Here is a 14,559-nt window from a genome sequence, read left to right as displayed (position 1 = left end):
CACACTTTATAATACGTGTAAATAAATTCCAATCTAGTGATATAGAAATGAACGCAAATGTACGATTAAAGGATATTCCTAATGTAAATAAACGTGCAGCGAAATTGGATTTTAAGCCGAAATTTGCAATTAATTCTATAAATCCCCAATTCAAGGAAAGAAGTACTAATTTCGCTTAAAACCATTAGTAGCTACTTCTTCATCTAAAAATAAACAATTTCTGACGCAGTAAGTCCCCTTATCTCGATAGATTTCGCAATGAAACCGATAAGGATACACCGTACACACAAAAACAATCTAGGAACGGCTCGAACGCGACGTACTCTCAGTCGAAAACGCTCGGTTTCAACATTCCGGAGATAATAGCTATCTCTTACTTCCGCCTTATCGCCTCGGCCATCTCGCCTCAGGTAAGGTCGATTGTTTGCGGCATAAACACCATTACGAAACGTTAATTAGCGGTTATCTTCCTGCACGCATCAATGCAGGACGGAGCGCGGGACAAGCGACGCTTCCTCCGTGATAAGCCGGTTTTTTTTCCGTTGCCGGAAGTTTGGCCCGGTGGCCGACGCTGTTTTAGATACTCCAGCGAAACTAGAACGAGATTAATTGAGTAGCATGGAAAAAGCTGTTATTATCTTCGATGTTTTTCTTTAAATCAGTATTAACTGGGTTAGGAAAGGAACTTCTAAACGAAAACGAATTCATATAAGAAAAAATGTTTGAAATAAATTCAGTTGCCATCAAGGTCTGTTGTAGACCTGTAGAACACCTTGTATTAGAAACAAAAGGCCAGACTGTCAACATCTGCGTACAGCTCTCGTCGATCTATCGTCATGAAAGTGAACGAACCAATTGTTCGCCTCACTGCAATCACAGCCGACCACTATCGACAGTTGTTGATTCATGGGTACCTGCAGGGAGACAAAGAACAATAACAGTGCTGGAATGCGTATTGTAGATTTTATTTCACCGTGCGCTATCAGTTTGCTAGCTTTTACTGGAATCGCCAGTCACCGCTTTTAGATCGAAGCAAGAAAGCAGCGATTTGTTATTATTTTTAAGGTAAATGATAATGTCCAATCCCCGTTGACCTCGGAAAAAGTAGGAAGAACCTTTGTTTATGTCTATTGTTATTAAAATGCCACAGAACATTGGAAACTGTTTATTGTCAGCTGCAAATTGTCTTTTTTTTTTAATAGGCTATAATATAAATGTGTAAATTAAACTTTTAATTGCTTTTCTTACATCTCAATGATGGTAAATGAGATTGGCTAATCCGTCTCGTATTGCTATGCGGAGTCACGAGAGGACGGCATAGGGTTGTTTGTAAGTTTAGTCTCAAAGTTATTTAGACAATTGTAAAAATCAGTCAATTAGATAACGATTAACATGGCATAGTTATGCCAAAGCTTCCCGATATTCAGGATTCCCGCCAGTAAGATAAGAACATAAACGTCTGGACCCAAGAAATGGGCGTGTCGAAGCGAGGTGTCGAATTCAGGAGAGATCTCCGAAAAAACAGGCAGTTTTTCCTTGGGTTCCACATTGAGAGGTCTACTTAGTTTTATAGTCTTTGGGTAATTTAATAATGGATAAAGTCATTCCAAATTTTGCTATAGATATGAAGCAAAATGTCCATAAAATTTAATAGGAGATTAATAAAATAAACAAGGGCATATAGAACTGGTTTCCTTCCTGGAATTTTATCCTCACTTTTACCTCTCAGTTAATCCCATTTAGGCACCCTTCGGAAATATCACGTTACACCCCCCAGGCCCAAACATCCATACACCCCTCCGTCTTTCGGCTACGGCACCCGGATACCTAGGCTCGCGTTCCGTCGCCCGATGCCACCATGCTGGGGCCTCTCGTTCCTCGGCCCCGATCACTGCCTGCTAAAGCTCGATCTACCAGAGTTCACTTCAGTTCTTCGTCGCGCTCGGACCCAGTGCTACGCGTGGAGTGGCAAGGACGCCAGATCCGACATTGTTTGCTGCCAGATAACGCTCCTAATCTCCCTCTAACCTCAAAATGAGTGCTCCGGAATCGTTGCTAGCGGCATAGTGTACGCGTCGCTTATCCAGTGCTTGTGCTTTCGAAGTTTCTGTAGTTTCCCAGTGTTTTGTGTACATAAACTCGCAGCAGAGGAATCGGAAGAAACGCATAATGGTTCTCCTAGCTAAGCATGGTCAGTTCATTTGAATAAATTAGTGCTAGTTGAACTTGTTAAGGCCTCGTAGGATGTAATTTATTTACTGCTGCGATATAATCCAGCAACTCGACGTTTCTAAGGAAAGTTCGCTGATCCGGCAAAGTTTTTTTGTATGACTCGGGAGTTTGTTTGTTTGGGGTGAGGCGATATCAGTCATTTTTCTAAAGGTCGGTGGTAGACAGACTGTCTAGACTGTTTGTTGTTTTTGAGCAATCTGATTAGATCGGAAAGCACAGCTATGAAGGGTAGTTCATAACATTACGAAATGTTCGAGACAGTAAAATGCTTGTTTTTATCTACTGAAGTATATAAACGGTAAATTTACATTAAATTCGATTCCAAATAGAGTACCGTTTTACCTAAAGTAGGTATAGGAATTGCTGCTCTAAAATTAAAGAAACAGAAACTAACTTTTTAAAAGAATTTGATAAAAATACACTAAATTTGATATTAATAAAAAAAAATCACATATGCGATTTGGTACATTGTTCTTTAAATCCACAGCGGTTATAAAATTTTTAACTAAAATTTCTATATCGAGCATATCGATTAACAGTTTTGAAGTGGTGTAACGCAGTGGACTGCAATTAATTTTTACAAATTATTTATTCAAATGACTTAATCCTCTCTCCAACTAACAAACAACGTAATTTATCTGCGCCTCTCCTTGATCCACCAACGACCCTTCGTCATACTACTCGTCGTTATCTGTTTACATTTCTCTCCGATAACAGGAAAAAAAAACAGCCTTATCCAGACTTGTTGGTTTTGATTCTCACGTAGGCAGTAGTACATTGCGTAAAAGTGATGATAAAATCAATTGAATGTTTGATTATTCAACATGTATTCAACACGTAGGTATTTTCGCGAAATCTGTCATTTGCACATGTAAAAAAACCGTTTGTTAGCAACCAAAGCCGATAATACTTTTAAAAATAATTGTCAAAGTTCAAATAGCGCAACTAATTTTGTGGACAGAATGAATTCATATGAAAAAAGTGAAACCTCATTGTTAGTCAGTTATTTTTATATTTATCATTAACATACATACTTATGCAAAATGACGACTTATATCTTAATTTCTAAATATACAGAGATTTGATAACTGTCTTCGTTCCACTTATGTTAAGTATAAAGTGCAACTTTTGTCGCAACATTTGCTTTCGTATTTTTAAATGTTAAATGTTTTTATTATACATCTTTCCGCAGATTTCCTTAATAACTAACCGTTACCGTTATTTGTCGATTTTTAATAAACTGCTTATTTGTATGTCAGCTATGTTTTATAGCATAATTAAATCGAGTTTTTTACGGCTTGTCTTCTGGTTTCAACATTCCTCGCAGTGATTATTATTTCGAAAATTTGCATCGCAAATTTTCCACCGCTCATAAGTTATTAAATATTTTTCTCGTAGGTCAGGTCATGAATATTAACGTTTACGATTTGCGCTTCCAATTGTTAAATGGACGAACTTTATCCTCGGTATTATCTTCTTATCTCTGTCTCATTAAATGTGTTCTGGATTAACGTGATTCATGAAATAATACGCAGTATGTAAGTTACGAAATAATCCCCATAAAGATCGTAATGTCTTATCCTTTCTGTAACAGGTATCCCGGATTGTTACAGTATGCTTTTCAGCAGCTTAATTGTACTTAGTATAAGTTTTTATTGTTTGTTTATTTTACTAAAGTTCAGGATACAATCTTGTAAAGTGGTGAGACGATTCGACATTTTTTTTTCGACTTTACTAATAATGAATGGCGCCAAGCCTCGCGCGACATACATTTTGATTGATAATGATGAACTCTGGGTCGAGCAGTTTACACAGTCTTTATTCATTACTCGCGATAAATTAAAAGAAAGTACTGGTTAAAATTTATATTTATCTCCGAAAGAAAGCTGTTAATGTGACAGAGGATTAATAATTACTAAATATGTGCCTTTTTTAAACAATTATTTTTTGAACAGACCTGGTACATGGTAATTCAATAATAATCTCGTTATACCAGTAACCTCTATGTTCCAAACGAATATTAACATTATACTAACATGACCGTGAGCCTTTCCTGCGCCAATTTCGAAATAACTGTCGCTGTCGCTTTCTCCACACAAATTTTGTTCCGCCCTCGTCGAATTTCCTGGGCTTAGGACCCTACTGTACTTGGTGGCACATGTTCCGCAACGCGAAGGCGTTTGTTTTGAATGCGTCATCACATGTTTGAGTCTCATGGGTTTTTGTGGCTGTAACCGTGAAAAAACCATACATCTGGTTATAATTCCTCGCAAAAAATGGTGTCAGGGTATCAGGCGTATGTTTATCGAAAGTAGCGCGTCGCTAGGATAAAGGTCGAACGCTCGGATCGGATATGGATGTACAGGGCGATACCTGAAAAGTGTAGATACCAAAAATAATAAGTTTAGGTTATAAATGTTGACTGATTTGTTAATTTATCATTACATTCATTTTTAGCCGCCGTTTTTAAAACAGGAGTTAAGGAAGATTCTATTTATATTGCTAGGGGGCCAGTTCATCGCTCTCGTTTACGTAACTTCAGTTTACGACGCAAAAAAGAAAACATAAATTAATCTCAACTTGTTTTTCTAATAACTACCATAACTTGCTGCATCGCCACTTAGCTATTACCATCGCCGTTTCGGAGTTATTGCCCTCCTCATCGACGCTTTTTCCTTTCCCCTCGGCTAATCGCCACTTTACCGCCGTAAATAATCCAATTAAATTAACTGTCGATTTGTTTGATCTTTTAATATGTCCCCGTAAGAGCTCATTTGAATAAAATCATGTCCAGTTTATGGCCATCGTTTAGTAACATATCGCGCCGATTTTCTTGGATATTCTAAGAGCCTGAGGCAATAAATTCTTAATAACTAGTCCGATTCAAATGGCCTCGGCCTCAAAAAGCCAACGCAATGCTTGTTTTACTCGCGGTTATTAAAAGCGGTGCTCCGTAAGCTTCTTAAGTTTTTTTTTTCGGGTAATAATTAAGTGAGGATGTTTTTATGGGTGCGTAATAGGAAAGCCAGGTCCCCCGGGGAGCCTTGTGGTTTATAATTTTTAATAAGTATCTTCGATTTGCTCCGGATAACCCAATTACCTCGATACGTAGGTACAAACTTGTTTTTGGAAAAGGCCAATTAATTTTTTTTAATTGCACGAAAATAATACGCTGCTCGATCACTGGTATACGTGTTTTTGTGGAAATAACTGAAAATTCCCATTACCGAATTTTTTTTAAACAAAAACCGATTCAGGAAGTTTCTTATTTTCAGCTGCAATTAATGGTAATTTCGTCACGTTGGCCTTGTAGGAAATGTGGACGTAGGTATATTTATTTTTTCAAGTAAAATGTTAATTTGCTTGATAAATTGTGCTTTTAATTCCATTAAATATTGGCATTGGTTCCAAAAGATAAACAATACTCGCCTTCTTGTACTTCCTGGTGGTTCCAAATATAAATGATATTCCACGGTATAATAAAATCTAGTTCTTCTTTGGGACAACGGTTTAATTGTATAATTCAATTTTTTCGTACCCAATTAAAAAGAGTAAAAACGAAAGTACGTTTTGAATCGGGTCATATTTTTATGACAAAAACGTTTCAAGCAAAATTTATAGGATTTCAAATGACAAATTAGATGATGGCCTTGGGATCAACTTTTTCATTTCTAGTAATATTTTAAAGCCAAAAAGCCAAAAATCTCCAATATACAATTCACCCAAACATGGATTCTTTGAAGCAGATACCGTCTGGACTATATGGAATTGTTAGAATAACCTAAAATATAATGATAATGATATAAAATATATTCGTTTCATTTTTAAGTTGTGGTCGCAATAATTCACGTCTAATTTGCGCTCTATAGAAAGTAGCCGAAAAAAGGTCAGCAGGCGTTATTTAAAGCACACAAATTCTTCCACTGGGTCCTTGAGTGGGTTTTGCGGGGGTGGACGTAACGCCACTGCTTAACAGATCAAAGCGAGAATAACTTCTTGATTTCACTTCAAAGCGCAAGAACGACCGCTTTGTACCAGCCAGACAACATCCTCACTAATTCAAATCACATTAAAGTTTACACCGGTAAAAAAAGAAGCGAAAAACACCCCCTCGCGTCAAATCTGACGGCGTTGTCAACCTTTGGAGACACAAATGTCTCTGGAATGAAAATATATATCTGGCTGGGGCAGTCACTGCCGTATTATCTAATTTAGTGTCATTATTAGCTCTTAACTTTGTTAGCGTTATTAGTTTATGTTTCCTTTGTGTCACACGTGCCAATTACAATAAATTTTAATAAACAAATAGGGGGCGCGGTTTGCGAGGTTATTTTAATTATGCAAATGGCGAAAGAAGAGCAATGCAACATAAAAGTGATTGGTAGATGAAGAAGACGGAAAATAATTAATTCGTGCAATGTATAAGATATTGGGTGGATAAAAAAAGGACACTGCTATAAATTGTGGTTCTATCGTATTTTGTATATAAGATACAGGGGGACAAGTATGGTTTTTTAAAATTAATATTTAACTATATATTTTCCAAAAGTGTATTGAAATAAAATTTGGTAAGTTCCTGAAGGTGCTCGGCATGTTAGTTTTTATTGGTGACCATCTGGTAGAGGCTGTTAGCTACGAACTTTCTCAGTTGCATTTAAAGATGTAACTTTCTTTAGACTAGGTCAAAAACTAACAACACTCACTCTTGTACAAACAAAAGACTCTATGACCATAGTCTGTATAAAAAAAGAGGTCCTGTTCGATGTTCTATCACCTCCTGAATTAATTATACTTTTCCCTAAAATACTCTGTACATTATACATTACACAAATGGATTATTACGGTATTTTTTTCCAAAACCCCCATATACAACTATTTTTGTTTATTTTCGTCGGGAGTTTCAGCTACGACTCTGATTCTGTTTTCTCTTTTGTAATGATTCTGACGGTGTATGTAACTTCATAAAAAAATATATTACTTTTCGGTTTCACTGCGTTACACACCGAATGAGGCAACATCGAAATTGTTAGAAAGTGATATTCAATTATAATTTTGTTTGCAATCCCATCCACAATTTCTTTTTTAATAAATTTATTAGAAACTAAATTCCGGCAGTCTCACATCACTAACCTCCATTCTACACCAAATTGAAAGAAATACACGTACATTTTTCTTCATAAGATCACTTATTTTTTATATAACGCTATATGTACTTTAAATGAGAAAAGTATCTATTCGAACACCTTATTTACTTTGCTTAAGGGCCCCATATTCTTTAAATAGTGTTTTCCGCAAAGACAAATAATTTCAAACATTTAATAACTGAATAATCTAAAGCTTATCAAATAATAGGAATGTTATGTCATGCCATCTGGTTATTTTCAAAGACGCTGCAGTAAAACGAATAAACAGGTGCAAAAAACGATCAAACCATCAAGGTTTTAGGTACTGAAATCTTCGAAAATACTAACTTTTTTATATATAATTCCACATGTAAATATTCTTATAACATTTACTTGCTTAGTCCTACATATAAAATTGTTTACTTTTATTTATAAGTACGTGAAAATAATTCTTAAAATGTGGGGTTAGAATAACAGCAAACGCATGTTTTACAAACGCTTTTTTTTAGTTATTATTTTATTTGAGTAAATTTAAATGGTAACAATGAATAAACAAAACATCAAGGATCTTATTTTTGTGCTTACTTTTGTTCTACACGTTTTACTTTCAAAGATTTCAGTACCTAAAAACGCCAGAAATTTCACTATTTCTCGGCCGGGAATATGGCCACCTTAAAGCTCAAATGTTTGTTTTTAGTCTTCAAACAACACCCTGCCTAGTCATCTTCACAGTATTAGTCATAAGTTACACAGAATCGTCTTGGATTTCCCATATTTTTTGCATAATTTATTACAAACGACAAGCGTAATAGTAAAAGCAATTTTTCACCTGCTGAACTATGTCACCCAATACGGCGCCACAAAATATCAACATCAATATTCTTCGCGTAAACTAACCTAGTTCAAAACGAAAAAATTCCCACGCGAGACGAAACGGATCATTATGAAATAGGTATTAGAAGCGTATTAATTAGCTGCCAGCCGACCGACGGTTTGTATCAGTCCAACTGGATAAATAGATTAATAAATCCCTTATTAATATTAGTCGCGGGTTTGTTTCTTCACCGTTCACTGACGAGCGCAAACGTAAACCTCGATTATTGAAAATAAATATCGCCTTGCTGATGATGGACGTCTTGCTTTTGGAATGCTACATGTTTATGGTTTGCGGAGACGGACTGGGCTGCTCGCCAAAACGGAAGTCGAATGTGTGGTCCTACCAGAAAAGGTAGCAGTTTTTTTATTTTTTGTGAACGAATAACCGTAACGAAAAAGTAATTATTAGGCATCGTTGCTTGTATACTGTCGAGACAGTAATCTATAAATCAGAAAATGTCAACCTTGCTTTTATTGAAGAAGCGTGACGACTGTCAAAATCTGGCAACAGTGCGAAAGCTTCGGAAAACGTCTGTTTTTATATACTTTAATCTTTACTGATACTGTTTTTTCTGTCTCTTACAAATGTCCTAAGATTAGGAGATGTTGTAACTTTATTATTTGTAGATATTCCTGCTCGTTTCCGCTGTTTTTTAAACTTGCAGGCTTCTGAAATTTTACAGCAGCATAACGGACATAAAGGTTGTAAAATCCCCGTAAACTTTAGTTAGCATCATTTCCTGTTATACGCTTTTAGGTAGGAATTACTTTTACCTGAAGTGGTGTCGTAAAATTATATTCTAAGATCGACATAAAAAAGCAACGAGCATATTTTTTATTAAAAATAAAACGTTTTGTACAGGGTGTCAAAAATATTCTGTAACAATCTTCGAGGGATTACTGAATTAGAGAAAAAGTCCCTACACGGAAAAAAATGATAAAAAAAATGTATACTATTGTTACAGTTTGTGTTACAAAATCGCTTGACTGAATAATAATAATAGACCTCTCCCTTCCCCGCACAAGTCCCCTATTTCTGAAGTAACAAATTGAGAACAATTTTCTGCACGAACGTATGTCCTATTAGTAACGATATTAGAAATTTCTAAAAGAAAATCAATTGTATGAATAGAATAATATAACAAATATCTGAAAAATGGTTGAGTAAATTTTTGTTGACAACAGGTACTTTGGTACTTTGCTTTAGCTGATTTTAAATGAACATGTATAGTGAATGTCAAGATAACATTTCAATGTTGAACAAATCGATATAATTACACTTTACTTCGTTCAATATTTCATGTCGGTTTTTTTCTTCTCTAATGGCACGATACCTTTCCTTGAACAGGATACGAATCGATGTTTTTGTGGCGCTACTTGGGCAGCCTGTTCAAATATTGCTTTCGTCGGAAAAACGAACCCATCCAACAACATCACGCCACAATGTCAAGGTTCTGGCTTTACCTGCAGATGACCAGGGAATACCGGCTGCAACTTAGATCTACGCGGCCGATTGTGTTAGTCCCCTGTCAAAACATCACAAAACTCCAAGCGACAATGTCAAACATTGCCTACGAATATCCTTCAATGTACCAAGTGGCTCAAAAAAAACACGGGTATACGAGAAAAATGTCGACTGAAATTAATTTTTTTTATGACCGCGTGATTATGGGCGATTTAAATTCTCCTTTTCATCTTCGCCTGTACGTGTCCAGTTGCACGAAGCGCATGATGTAATCGCAGGTTAATACCTTGAAACAATAGGCAATTTATTGACTCCCATATGGGTTTTTAACATTGCTGGCACAGTAGGTCTTCCTGTTAATCGGCCGTGGATTTTAAATGCGAATAAATAAAATAAATGTCGTTCGTAAAATTTGTCATTAAACCCGTTGTGGTAATTTTACGGCTTGCAAAAGATATCCACACGAAAAAATTTTTTCCGTGCATCCGTTGTCTCTTTTAAACGACATCGCGTTGCACCGGTCGATCTCCCATTGAAGGAGGAACAAAACTAAGCACAAAGTGTTACAGATCCCAATCGAACAGTCCTCTTTCTTATTAAAACGTCCTTTGTTCGCGCCGTGAAAGCCACCAGATTGATCTTTATTAATGACGGCCTACCCGTTTGTCGCGGCTATCGATAAATCTCGATGTCCTTCAGATTTCCAGCGATATTGCCGTGTTTAAAGTTCAAGGCCTGAGGAAATTATTATAATATCGTATCGAGCGCTCGACTCGAAGAATTAATGAATATAAATGGCATCGTTTCGTTTGCAATTAAAATACAGTCAGTCCATCGTTCTTGTCCCTCGACTTCGAAAGGGACAGGGAGTATACATACGTCTCTGTTTCAGTTTTGAATAGCTAAATGGTATTCTCTTAAGTCATTTGTGTTATGTAATATAGTTCCTTTTTAGGAGAAGGCTGTGATAGACTAGACCACCATAGCCATACGTTTTCTGGGTCGGTAAATTCCAATCCAGTGACCTTTTGACGAAGATCATTTTGAAATTCTCAGGTAGCTCTAGTTGCGTCAGTTCCTTACACCGACCTGTTCCAAAACATAGAACTGAACCTTGCCCGATATCCCACCCCCGCAAGACACCGACAGATAGGCCTTTCAGAAAAATAAACACAGACACACATTCCCGTGGAATTTTAATGCTCGGGCCGTTAGAAATATTAGCTCCGTAGGTGTCTTTTTATAACGCTGGGGATAAATAACAAAGCGGCAAAGGAAATCGTGACAACGCAAATAAAAAACGTCCGTTTATGAGCGCGTAGAGCCTTCGATATAAACCTGATTTAGTGGGGCCTCACAAACTGTGACAAATTGTTTTCTAGGAGGGATTTTATGGATACGTTTTATCCCGCGAGTTATTACCGCTGTTCGGGATATTTTATGGCGTGGTGTCTGTAGATTTCTAGGCCGCAAATTGGTAGGCTCGTGCTGCGGAGGTTGTCCCCAATTTTATCTGTTTCTGTTAAATATTTTAGGGGTTTTGGAATCGGGTTAACGTGAGCATCCTTTGTGACAACTACAGTCGATAACCCCAGCATCTGATTTGTTGTAGCTTCGCAAGAAACCCATTTGTTCGTTATATATCGATCTCATTATACTTAGAACGCCTACTGACGTCGAGGAACGACTCAGTGGTGTGTTATTTGCATATTAAATGTGCTATTTTCCAGTCGATAACTTCGGAAATATGACAATAATGGGGTAAATTTATTTAATTGACCGACCTACAGGTTTCTCAAAGCAGATGATTCTCTTGTAGACGTATGTTGGTTTGATTTTGTCTTTTTACTCAACATCCCACTCCTGATATAATTGGCAATAAATAAAATTCAATTAATACTGAAACTTTTCTTTTTTTTACAGGTAAGTGACTTAAATTGGACCTGCATTATGTCTGAGTAAGTACCTTAGAAAGGAATAGACGCTATTCTTGTATGTAAGCTTAAACTTGCATAGGACCTTTGTCAAGGAAATATCTTTTGTCGACTTGCATTTAAGCTGATTACGATTTTGTGTGGTTCAGTACCTTTCTGAATAAATTTCATCAAGTCGGACTGAATAAATACTTCGGGAGAAAATATTTCTTTAAATTAAAGTTTCTAGATAGTCTTTAAATAAAGTAATGTTGGTTCAGACGACTTTACTCGGAATTCCGGAAATAGATTGAAACACTTGCTCCCCGATATTTTTTTAATAAGTAGCAAGGAAAAGCTTTTAAAATCCTATTATTTTATGCTCTACTATGAACAGAATTGCATACTGTTTCATTGCTTCCGTTCCATAAAGTGAGTGTATTATTCTTAGAATCAACTCGATTCATTAGAATTGCTAGGAAGCGTCCAAAAATGCAGCGTCTGCCACTTCTAGTGTTCATTGTCAGCTTTTTTTCCTATCTAGTCTATCCTGTTGTGTCTCTTTATCAGTAACATGAAAGATATTCTCATCTCTTCTTTGTTGGTACATAGCTAGAGATTAACCGAGTTTAAGGTCGTTGATTCCAGTAATAAATATTAATAATCGATGGACGAACAGTCGTCGTTGCCTTGTCGCTAATTAAGTTATTATATTGCAATTCGTTTTACGATGCGCTTTTGATATAGAATGATGCACCGAAGAGTAATTGTACAACAAAATACTGTAAACAGTAAACATTTACCTTCATTTAATAATTACCATATTCTTCTTTCTTTTTGAAAATTAACAATCCCCAAATATACACAGCTCGAGTTTATCTAATCTCCCGGCAGTCGCCTATACGAAAAAAACGAATTAATATTCAAACCGTGCCTTGTTGACTTTATTATCTCAAAATACACAATGTGTAGGATATGTAAACAGTACAGCGGCTCAGAATAAGAGGGGTTATTCACCTTAGGCTCTTCAAAAGGATCTTATTGATATAGCAGCAGTTGGTCTTATTGCTCGTGTTTTGGGAACTTTCATTTCCCGGATAGTTTTATGTTTTTTGCAATACTCGTATGTATTTCTTAAAGTCTACGTACATTTTTAGTTTTTGTTTACATTTATTGTAAAATTAATCACAGTTTCTATCCGGAAAGTTGATATTGGTTTAACCTTGAGTCAATTGATTTTCTATTACTTTTTTCTGAAGCTTTTTGAATTTGAAAAGTTAACGTGGGATTTGCGTTTTTTTGGGACACTTGTGTAATACAATAATGGGGATATTGTTATTTATTACAATTTATTTTAGCATTTCTACCAAATTGTATTTCCTAAAATAATATTCCTTTATTCCTTCGCTGATTTGCCAGGTAGAGCTGAGAGCTCTAATACACGCTGGGGAAGTTGTCCTGACCTGAATAAGTAATATTTCACTGAGGATAGCGAGGGTAAATAAATTTCAGTAAATTGTCACTATTTGCCCGTCTATTAATTGGACGTTATATTCTGAAAGCCCCTAGGTCCAAAACATTACGTCAATTTCATCGCAACACTCGTGCACGAGATCTGAATTTTAGGCATAAATTGTCTCTGTCTATTAATTTTAATCAAGGGGGACAACCCCTCATTATGCAGACGACGACGGCGATAACGGCGCTATGTTTTAGGACGAAACGTTGGGGTATATATGCATACCGATCTTTTGTGACTTCTAAAAGCTTAAAAACTTTTTCCAAGATTCTTAAAAATTTATTAAATAATTAAATACTCACCTTACTTGGGAAAATACGCGAAAATATTTGGAACTGCTGAAGTCGGGAGGGAATAACACGTATATTAACGTAATACGTCACAATAAGTCGCCGTATGGGGGTTGTAACTGAGTCACATTGAACGAGTGTCACAAATCCTGCGGCATTTGGTGCTTGGTAAAATAGAAAAACGATGAACGTAATATTCGTTCTGCGCCCGCCACATTTTGTCAACATTTACCGTATACCATATATATAATATTTGGAAAACACATATTTTCTCTATACAGCCGTGGACAATAAAAAGGTTTCGATCGCGAAGGAATATCTGTATTTTTACACTCATTTATCTGTGAAACAAAACCTAAGAGCTTTAGCTATTAGGGCACTAGGTAATTGTGTCCAAAGATAACTAAAACCTCGCTTATTTTATTTTGCGTCGTATCAGAACACTTAATAAGTCTGCTGCAGGTCACCTGGCGCTAAAACAGCTTTAAGTACCGACTAACAAGTTTTATTAGGTCAGTGCCCCCAATGTGCTCGAAATCCTTCAGAAACTATTAAGATATCAAGCGCAGTGACTATTTATCAACATTGTGACACACCCCGAAACACGACACGACTAAATAACCCTTGCAGCAACACTTGTATCGGTTTAAAAAAAAAAACTGATGGATATTATAAGTTATTTTTAGCTCATCCCGATAAAGAAACTGTAATAAAATGTTTATATTCTCCATACTACTATAGGGAGGCCACGATACTGGTTATTCTCGTGGTTTAAGAAGCGGAGGTAAAGATAAAACTTGCCTTTAGGATCGAGATCGACAGTTAAAAGGTGAAAAGTTTAAAAAGTGGTTGTTTTCCATTAACTTACCATGAAAAGTTTCTTGGCTCTAAATTATTATAGAGTTCTTGAAACGATAAAATGTGGCAGAGTAGCTCCGAAGGAGCTGTGGCAGTCAATGAAGCAAATAAACAACATAATGTTTCTGTATATTTTAATGTCAAAAGAGGAACGGAACCGAATATCAAGCGGCACTTAATGTTTCGCAGAGATGCTTTTAAAATTGAAACAAACAGGAACCGTTTCATTTTGCTAGTGGAAAAAAAAACGCGCGGAACAGTCATTTATTCTGTCTCTTATACC

The 14,559-nt window shown here is 36.3% G+C and overlaps 1 protein-coding gene across 1 annotated transcript in view; it reads left to right on the top strand.

Moving 5' to 3' along the window:
• The first annotated feature begins 1,948 nt into the window (after window positions 1–1,948).
• The window catches only part of LOC108910391, a 72,394-nt gene continuing 59,783 nt past the window's right edge, over window positions 1,949–14,559 (top strand). The window contains exon 1 of the mRNA XM_018714978.2: window positions 1,949–2,191. The gene's annotated coding sequence lies outside the window, so the exon portion shown is untranslated. The remainder of the gene's footprint in view (window positions 2,192–14,559) is intronic.

The sequence above is a fragment of the Anoplophora glabripennis genome, unplaced genomic scaffold (genome assembly GCF_000390285.2).
Source record: "Anoplophora glabripennis isolate ALB-LARVAE unplaced genomic scaffold, Agla_2.0 scaffold252, whole genome shotgun sequence".
NCBI classification, from domain to species: domain Eukaryota; kingdom Metazoa; phylum Arthropoda; class Insecta; order Coleoptera; family Cerambycidae; genus Anoplophora; species Anoplophora glabripennis.
This window is presented reverse-complemented; position numbering and strand designations above follow the sequence as displayed.